A 7,366-nucleotide genomic window follows, 5' to 3' on the forward strand; every position below is an offset into this window, starting at 1 on the left:
TGTTGTTATATCAAGCTTGTTGTCAAATCTGGTTGATCAAAACTATATCTTGATTTCTAGTTTACGACTAGTTATGTCTCGGATTAGGATAGAAGTATAGTTGAGAATTAGACATCACTGCATTCTACTGTTTGAAGTCGAAGATCAATCGAAGATTATGGAGAGCTTCTTCAACAAAAGGTAAGTGAAGACTCCTGTTTTTCAAGTTATATTCATCCTTCTATGTACGAGACGATGTCACGTGACTAATTAGACTATTGTAAGCATATCAAGAATCTCGAGTCAAGTTTATCTTGGTAGTTAGTTCTCTAAATATATATGACTAAGCTTAATGAACATTTGTTCATACTTGATGAATTTCGGTTAAGAACAATTTATTATTCATAATCTATATCGTGATTCAAGATTACCATTCAAAAATATCCCGGAACAGTGATATGTGTCATTGATGTTATTCGGGAATATTTCGAATTGATTTAAAGAGAAATACAGAAATACTGTAAATCTAGATACATGACAGTATGCATACCAGTTTCACAAACTAGGAAAACTTTTATAGGTCCGGAGCCGTAGTACATGTACCCAGTACACGTACCGGCGTAGCTATATGTTGACATCGACTTAGTGGTACCCATACTCGATATCCATACCACAAAAAGTATGTGAACTCGTGAACCTGGACTGGTACGCATACCTAGTATGCATACCGAAAAAGAACTGTTGGTTTTGAAACCGGTGTGGTATCCATATCCTGTACGGAAACCGGAAAAGTTCTGTAAGATCCGAAACTTATTTTTGTATTAAGGGTACACATACATCTACCATGACAAAAACAGTCACGAGCAAGGTAGAGTACATGTACGTGGTACACGTACTTGCCTTGTTGAATATTTTCAGATGCATATAAAATTATTTATGTGAGATAATTAGCATTTTAATAAATCTTCAAAAATATTATATAAACATGATTGATCACATTATAACCCATGGTTCTGACTCAATCTCAAAAGTCTTAAGTGTTTATGAAAATGATTAAGCTTATGGTTCAATCGGCTAGTTTCGGCTAACCGTCCATGAACAATGTCTTTGTACACGTTTCAGTTACGGTTCATCCTAACCAGAGTGTATATCTTGATATGTTAATCATTTCAAAGATTCATCTAACAATGGATATTGTTTACTTGCTTCCAAAGCTATCTTAGCTTAAACCCAAAGCAGCATATACTTTGAAAGTCTATATAAGGGGAACCTCAAGCAACTGGGATCTTTGAATCCCTGACACTATCTTTGGGTGTCCTAATTGTAAAATAGAGTCGTCCTCTCCTTAAAACCCTTCTAGGGTTTAACGACTAAAAAAGACTTCACATAGGGATTCGTGAAGCCAAGTCCAACTATTTTTATCTTGATAGTTCGTGTTCGTCTCAGACTTTGTGATTCCACAGGTTTAATAATTGTGAGGTGAATAATAACCTAGGCTGCTCTTCGGGAAGCATAAGTCTGGATTTTGAGGTTAGCTAGACTTTCTCTATTGCTATCGGTTTCCAGTCTCACTTTGGTCTATGATCAAAAAGGAAATCACACATATAGGCTTATCTGTGGGAGTCAGATTGGTTTAAAGTATTCAATTGAGTTGAAGCAACTCTTAGGCTATAAAGGACATCAGCTAAGGGAATCAATTGCGCGGAGTCCCACTGGGATTTCAAGAGGCTTAAAGAGCGTGATTGTAACTGAATGTTGTGAGGGTTTAATTTGGTTTCAACTACATTCATGTTCGTAGTTAATTGGTAGTATGCTAGTGTCTGTAGCGGTTTAATACGGTTTGGTGTTCAAATCTAGACTACGTCCCAGGGTTTTTCTGCATTTGCGGTTTCCTTGTTAACAAAAATTTTGGTGTCTGTATTATTTATTTTCCGCATTATATCATTTATCTTATAATTGAAATATCACAGGTTGCACGTAAATCAATCAAAGTAGATACTGTTAGAGCACTGCTCGGTCGAACTCGCAAGCGTTGTTATCTCAATCTTGTTTGTCAAGTTTAGTTGCCAAAACTATAAATCTTGATTTCTAGTATACTTATAGCTAAGTCTCGGACCAGGATAGAAAGTGTATTTGAACTCTAGACTCCACGACGTTCATCAAACAAAGACGAAAAACTACTCACGGAACTGGTGGAACTTCATCGACTAAAAGGTATGTGGAGACTTGAACTTATCTATCACTCAAAAGTCTATCTACTCTATCTCCTATCTTGAGACAAAAGTCGTATTGTTATATAGACTTCGATTATACACATTTTCTTTTTCTAGCCGAGTTTATCTCGCATATCTATTTCTCGAAATATGTGTTGGTAAACTTTCTCTTTGGCCAAGTTCATCTTTACAAGTGACGAAATTCATGTTTATTGTTTCAATCTTTTGAAAATCGCTTTGATGAAAAATAGTGTGTGAATAACCGCTATATAACATCCTCTAAGAATGTTTCAATGATTGAAACAGAGGGTTTAGAATATGTAACCATCTTTGGATATAAGCATATAGTGTGTTTGCACATTAGTGTATAAGTCCAAAATCGGGAACCAAATGTATACATACTTGTGTGTGTACTAAATGGTTGATGGAGACTGGGTAAGTATGCGTACCCGTACGCATACTGGAGGAAATTCACGACCGTGAATTTCTGATGAGTTTGAAATTCAAAACCACCTCAATACGGTTACCAAAGTATGTGTACCCGTACACATACTAGCGGAAAGTTCACGTCTGTGAGTTTCCGCTGAGTTTGAAAACCAAAACAAACTCAAATCTGGTTGCTTAAGTACGCATACCCATAGGCATACTTAAGTATGTTACTTTCTAAAATTGCTTTGTTCATGAACTAAAACATTTACATAATAAGGAATGCAATTTGCAAACCGTGGCTATAATGTTCATGAATCGATTCGAGTAAAATCAAAACCAATTTTGCTTCGATTGTGTCTTGTATACCTATATAAGATCTAAGCAATTGAACAACTCTCTAACTAGTTCTTTGAGTCATTTGAACTAGTTATGGTGAAGATGAATATGGTTGATATGAAAGTGCTAATATGGCTAACCATTTGGTTAACTACTGTTGAACCAACTAGGTGTACACGTTTAGGTACGGTTACACAAACCTAAATGAACGTCCATTTCATTTGTGTATAACAAGCTAAGATTCGATCTAACAGTTGAAAGATATTAGCTTGAATCTAATCATGTTTTCATCTTACGGTGAATATTGAATGTTTTGTTACCAAGGTAGCATTGATTCCAAACCCTGATTTGAAGACTATATAAAGGAAAACTCTAGCAACTGGGAAACCTAATCCCCACACCTCCTGTATGATACTATTTGTATAAGCTAGAGTCGATTCTCCTTTAACCTTAGGTTTCTATTGAGACCCTGTAGGTTAACGACTTCATTGGGATTGTGAAGCCAAACCCAACTATTTTCTCTGTAGTTGCGTGATATGATCTTGTTGTTTCTATCGTATTGAGTACAACTATAAAATTGGCTCGAGATTAATTTCTCTGATAGGAAAGATAGAAAAGTAGTCACAAACATCTTCGTCTCATCGTTTGTGATTCCGCAATATCTTGTTTCGCTAGTCGATTAAGATTATTGTGAGGTGATTGATAATTCTAGGTTGTTCTTCGGGAATATAAGTCCGGGTTATCGATTGATTCCTGTTCACCTTGGTTTATCAAAGGACGGAACAAAACTCGTAGGTATTTCTGTGGGAGACAGATTTATCTATTTCTGTAGACTTTTCTGTGTGATACAGATTTGTTTATTAAAGTCTTCGACTTTGTGCCATAGAAAGTCTTAGTTGTGGGCGAGATCAACTAAGGGAATCAAGTGCGTAGTATCCTGCTGGGATCAGAGACGTAAGGAGCGCAACTGTACCTTGGATCAGTGCGAGATTGATTGGGGTTCAACTACAGTCCAGGCCGAAGTTAGTTTGTAGTAGGCTAGTGTATGTAGCGGCTTAATACAATGTATGTCAATATGGACTAGCTAGGTCCCGGGGGTTTTCTGCATTTGCGGTTTCCTCGTTAACAAAATTTCTGGTGTCTGTGTTATTTATTTTCCGCATTATATTTTGTTATATAATTGAAATATCATAGTTTGTGCGTTGAATCGATCAATTGGTAAATCCAACCTTTGGTTGTTGATTGAAATTGATTGATACTTGAATATTGGTCTTTGGTACCGTTCAAGTTAATTTCTCTTGTGTTCAATTAGACTCGCATATATCTATTTGCTTGAGTAAGTATTGAATCGAGAAATTGAGATATAACTCTTTTATATACTTTTTATTAATATTGATTCTGACTGTCCAGTTGATTCTGTTAAAAGTATATTGGAGTTACTCCATACAGATTTCTTAGCAAATTATTGGGTGAGGTTGTTAGACCCCCACTTTTTTAATTGGTATCAGAGCAGGCAAACACGTTTTAAGACCTTATAAGTCTGTGTGTGTAGCGATCTGACTTTATGGAAAGAAATTCTATCTCCATAAACGTACCACCAGTCTTCGATGGCTCAAACTACTTATGATGGAAAATCGCGATGCGTGCTTTTCTTCAAGCTCGTGATTTTCAAACATGGGTATGTGTTGTTAATGGATATGATCCTCCTGTTAATACAGAAGGAGATGTATCTATACCTAAGGATATTGGTAGATATAGTCCAGAAGAAATCCTTGCTGCAAAACAAAATTCTGACAGCTTAAATGTTATCATACATGTCATTATCCCAGATCTTCAGCATCATGTGACTACGTGCACAAAGTCTAAAGAAGTCTGGGATATCTTAGAAACCGTATTTGAAGGGAATACCTGTGAAAAAGAAGCTAGGCTTCAAAACCTAAATTTTGATTGGGAAAACCTTCGTATGGCAGATGAAGATTCATTTGATGAGTTTTATCACAAAGTGTCTGAAATTGTTAATGCATCTTTTGCATTGGGTAAGACTATTCCTGAAAAGGACACTGTGATGAAAATTATCATATCCCTGCCATCTAGATACGATTCTAAGAAGCATGCCATCGTTGAAGGAAATAATCTCGCAACACTTTCCATAAATACTCTGGTTGGGAAGCTAAAGATCTTTGATCATGAGCATACATCCAAATCTGGGAAGGATGTTGCTTTCAATGCACAAAAGACCACTAAATTACTTGATAAAAGTAAAAGTGTTTGCATCTCTGAAGATGATATTTCTGAGGCTGATTCATCATATGAAGATCTTGACAAGTCAGTCTCGTTGATCACTAGACAGCTTAGGGATCTTTTTTTGAAGAGAAGTAAACGGTTCTCCAGAGATAAATCAAGGTCATCAGTTAAGCCCCATAATTGTGTTCCTCCTAAAAAAAGGGATAATGATGAGACTGATGACGAGGATATGCCTCAGTGCTTCAAGTGTAAAGGTTTTGGTCATTTTGCAAATGAGTGTCCAAATCGAAAGAAATACACTGGGAACAAAGGTCTTGCTGCAACTCTTGATGAAATGTCTGACAACTATGATTCTAATGAAGACGAAAAATCAAGTGTTGCACTTTTGTGTGAAAATATTGATTTTGATAAGTGTATCAATACATACATCAATCTTGATATTCTTTCAGAAGAGAACTCAACCAATCTGGAAGAAAAAATTGACCTTTCTGTTGGAAACTCTCTTTATAATTTTTCAGGTTCTACTGTGTGTCTAGCATCTTGCACATCTCGGATACCTGAATCATATTCCAGGTTGACATGCTCATATTTCTCACTCAAGGGTCATGAACAATCAAAGTGTTACATGTACAAACACAAAATGAGACATGTCAACAAACTTCAACGAAGAGCAAATCGATTAGCAAACAAGCTTAAACTTGTTCAAAAGATCGCAGAGGTATGTAAGATTTTATCTTCGTCAAAGAAGTTAGTTTCCAAGGATAAGACAAGACCATTGGAAAGAAAGTTATGGTCTAAAAGGTATGAGAAATAGGGTTCTATGAATTCCGATCAAAAAGGATATGATGGACAGATTATTGTTCATCCCAGCACAACTTAAATTGTGTAATGCATCTTGTCTCACGTGCCTGATTAAAAGAGACAAGATTTTGCACATATCAGGCTTTAGAAAAAGAAAAATGTTTTTAAATTTGTTTTCTTTTCTTTTTGAGCTTTATTGTTTTGCAAGATTGGAATTTTTCCATATCTAATTGATATTGGAAAGGTCTTCCCTGGTTAATCAATAAAAGAGGGTTAAAATTGACAATTCAGCCTTTTATAGGGTATGAGTTATGCGTACGTGAATCCTTTGAAGTATAAAGGTTCTGTAACCCTACATTCCTTTTTCCTTCCCTGAAACTCTTTTTAACTTAAGGCTGCTTGTTGAAGTGTAATTTCCTCTCACAAATTCGTATGCTTATGGATACTCCAAGCATCATGTCTTCTGATGGAAAAGATGTTAATATAATTGTTAATCCATCAATCACGAAGGAAATAGAAAGATCTCCGTTACCTCCAAATTTGAAAAGAAAAAGAAGGAATGTGAGGAAGCCAAGAGATGTTTCCTCAAATTCTCAGAAGTTTTCTGATGTTCTTGAAGAGTTGAAGGAGACAAGAAAGGAGATTCAACAAATAAAGGCTTGCGTTTTGAGAACTCTTGAAATTCAGAAGGCCCTGGTTCGACATCTTCAGACTAGAAGGTTTGTTGGAATTGACTCCTTTCTTCATGAACCATATGTTTCCATGGCTGTTGATGACAAGGAGTTCGGGGATGATAAAAAAATTTTCAGAGGTCTCAATATCTAGGAAATCTTCTTATGAGAATTTTATTCTTGTGTTTTTAGGAAGAATAACTAGAGTTTGGAATAGCCATTATTGTGATTACACATAGCTATGTCCAACGATTTTCATATTCAATGTTTTTTAGATTTATTTGTTTAAATTCTAAAGTTTGTTCGGAAGATGATTTTTGCAGTATTAATCTTTATGGTTCTATATATTGCAAATTGTTGTGGGATATGTGTGTTTGCGTCCGTGAACTATGATTGTACCATACGTGGTCAAAAGTTAAGTCTGTCGTATGTCGATATGCAAGTATTGATAAAAGATTGAATGGACTTTTGACAAACAAAAGTTAAATCCTTTTATGTCATTATTTGATGGAAGAAGGATAAAACTTTTGTTTACAAGGATTATGTCTATTGTATGTCATTGAGCAAATAGTGATGGAAAATAGAATGAATCCTTGTTTATTCTGCAGTATTGATCTTCCCTGATCCATATTTTATGTATATACTGTGCGGCTCCGTAAGTTCTCTTATGTTGACCATTTCCGATTAAATTAA

The sequence above is a fragment of the Papaver somniferum genome, chromosome 1 (assembly GCF_003573695.1).
Source record: "Papaver somniferum cultivar HN1 chromosome 1, ASM357369v1, whole genome shotgun sequence".
NCBI lineage: Eukaryota > Viridiplantae > Streptophyta > Magnoliopsida > Ranunculales > Papaveraceae > Papaver > Papaver somniferum.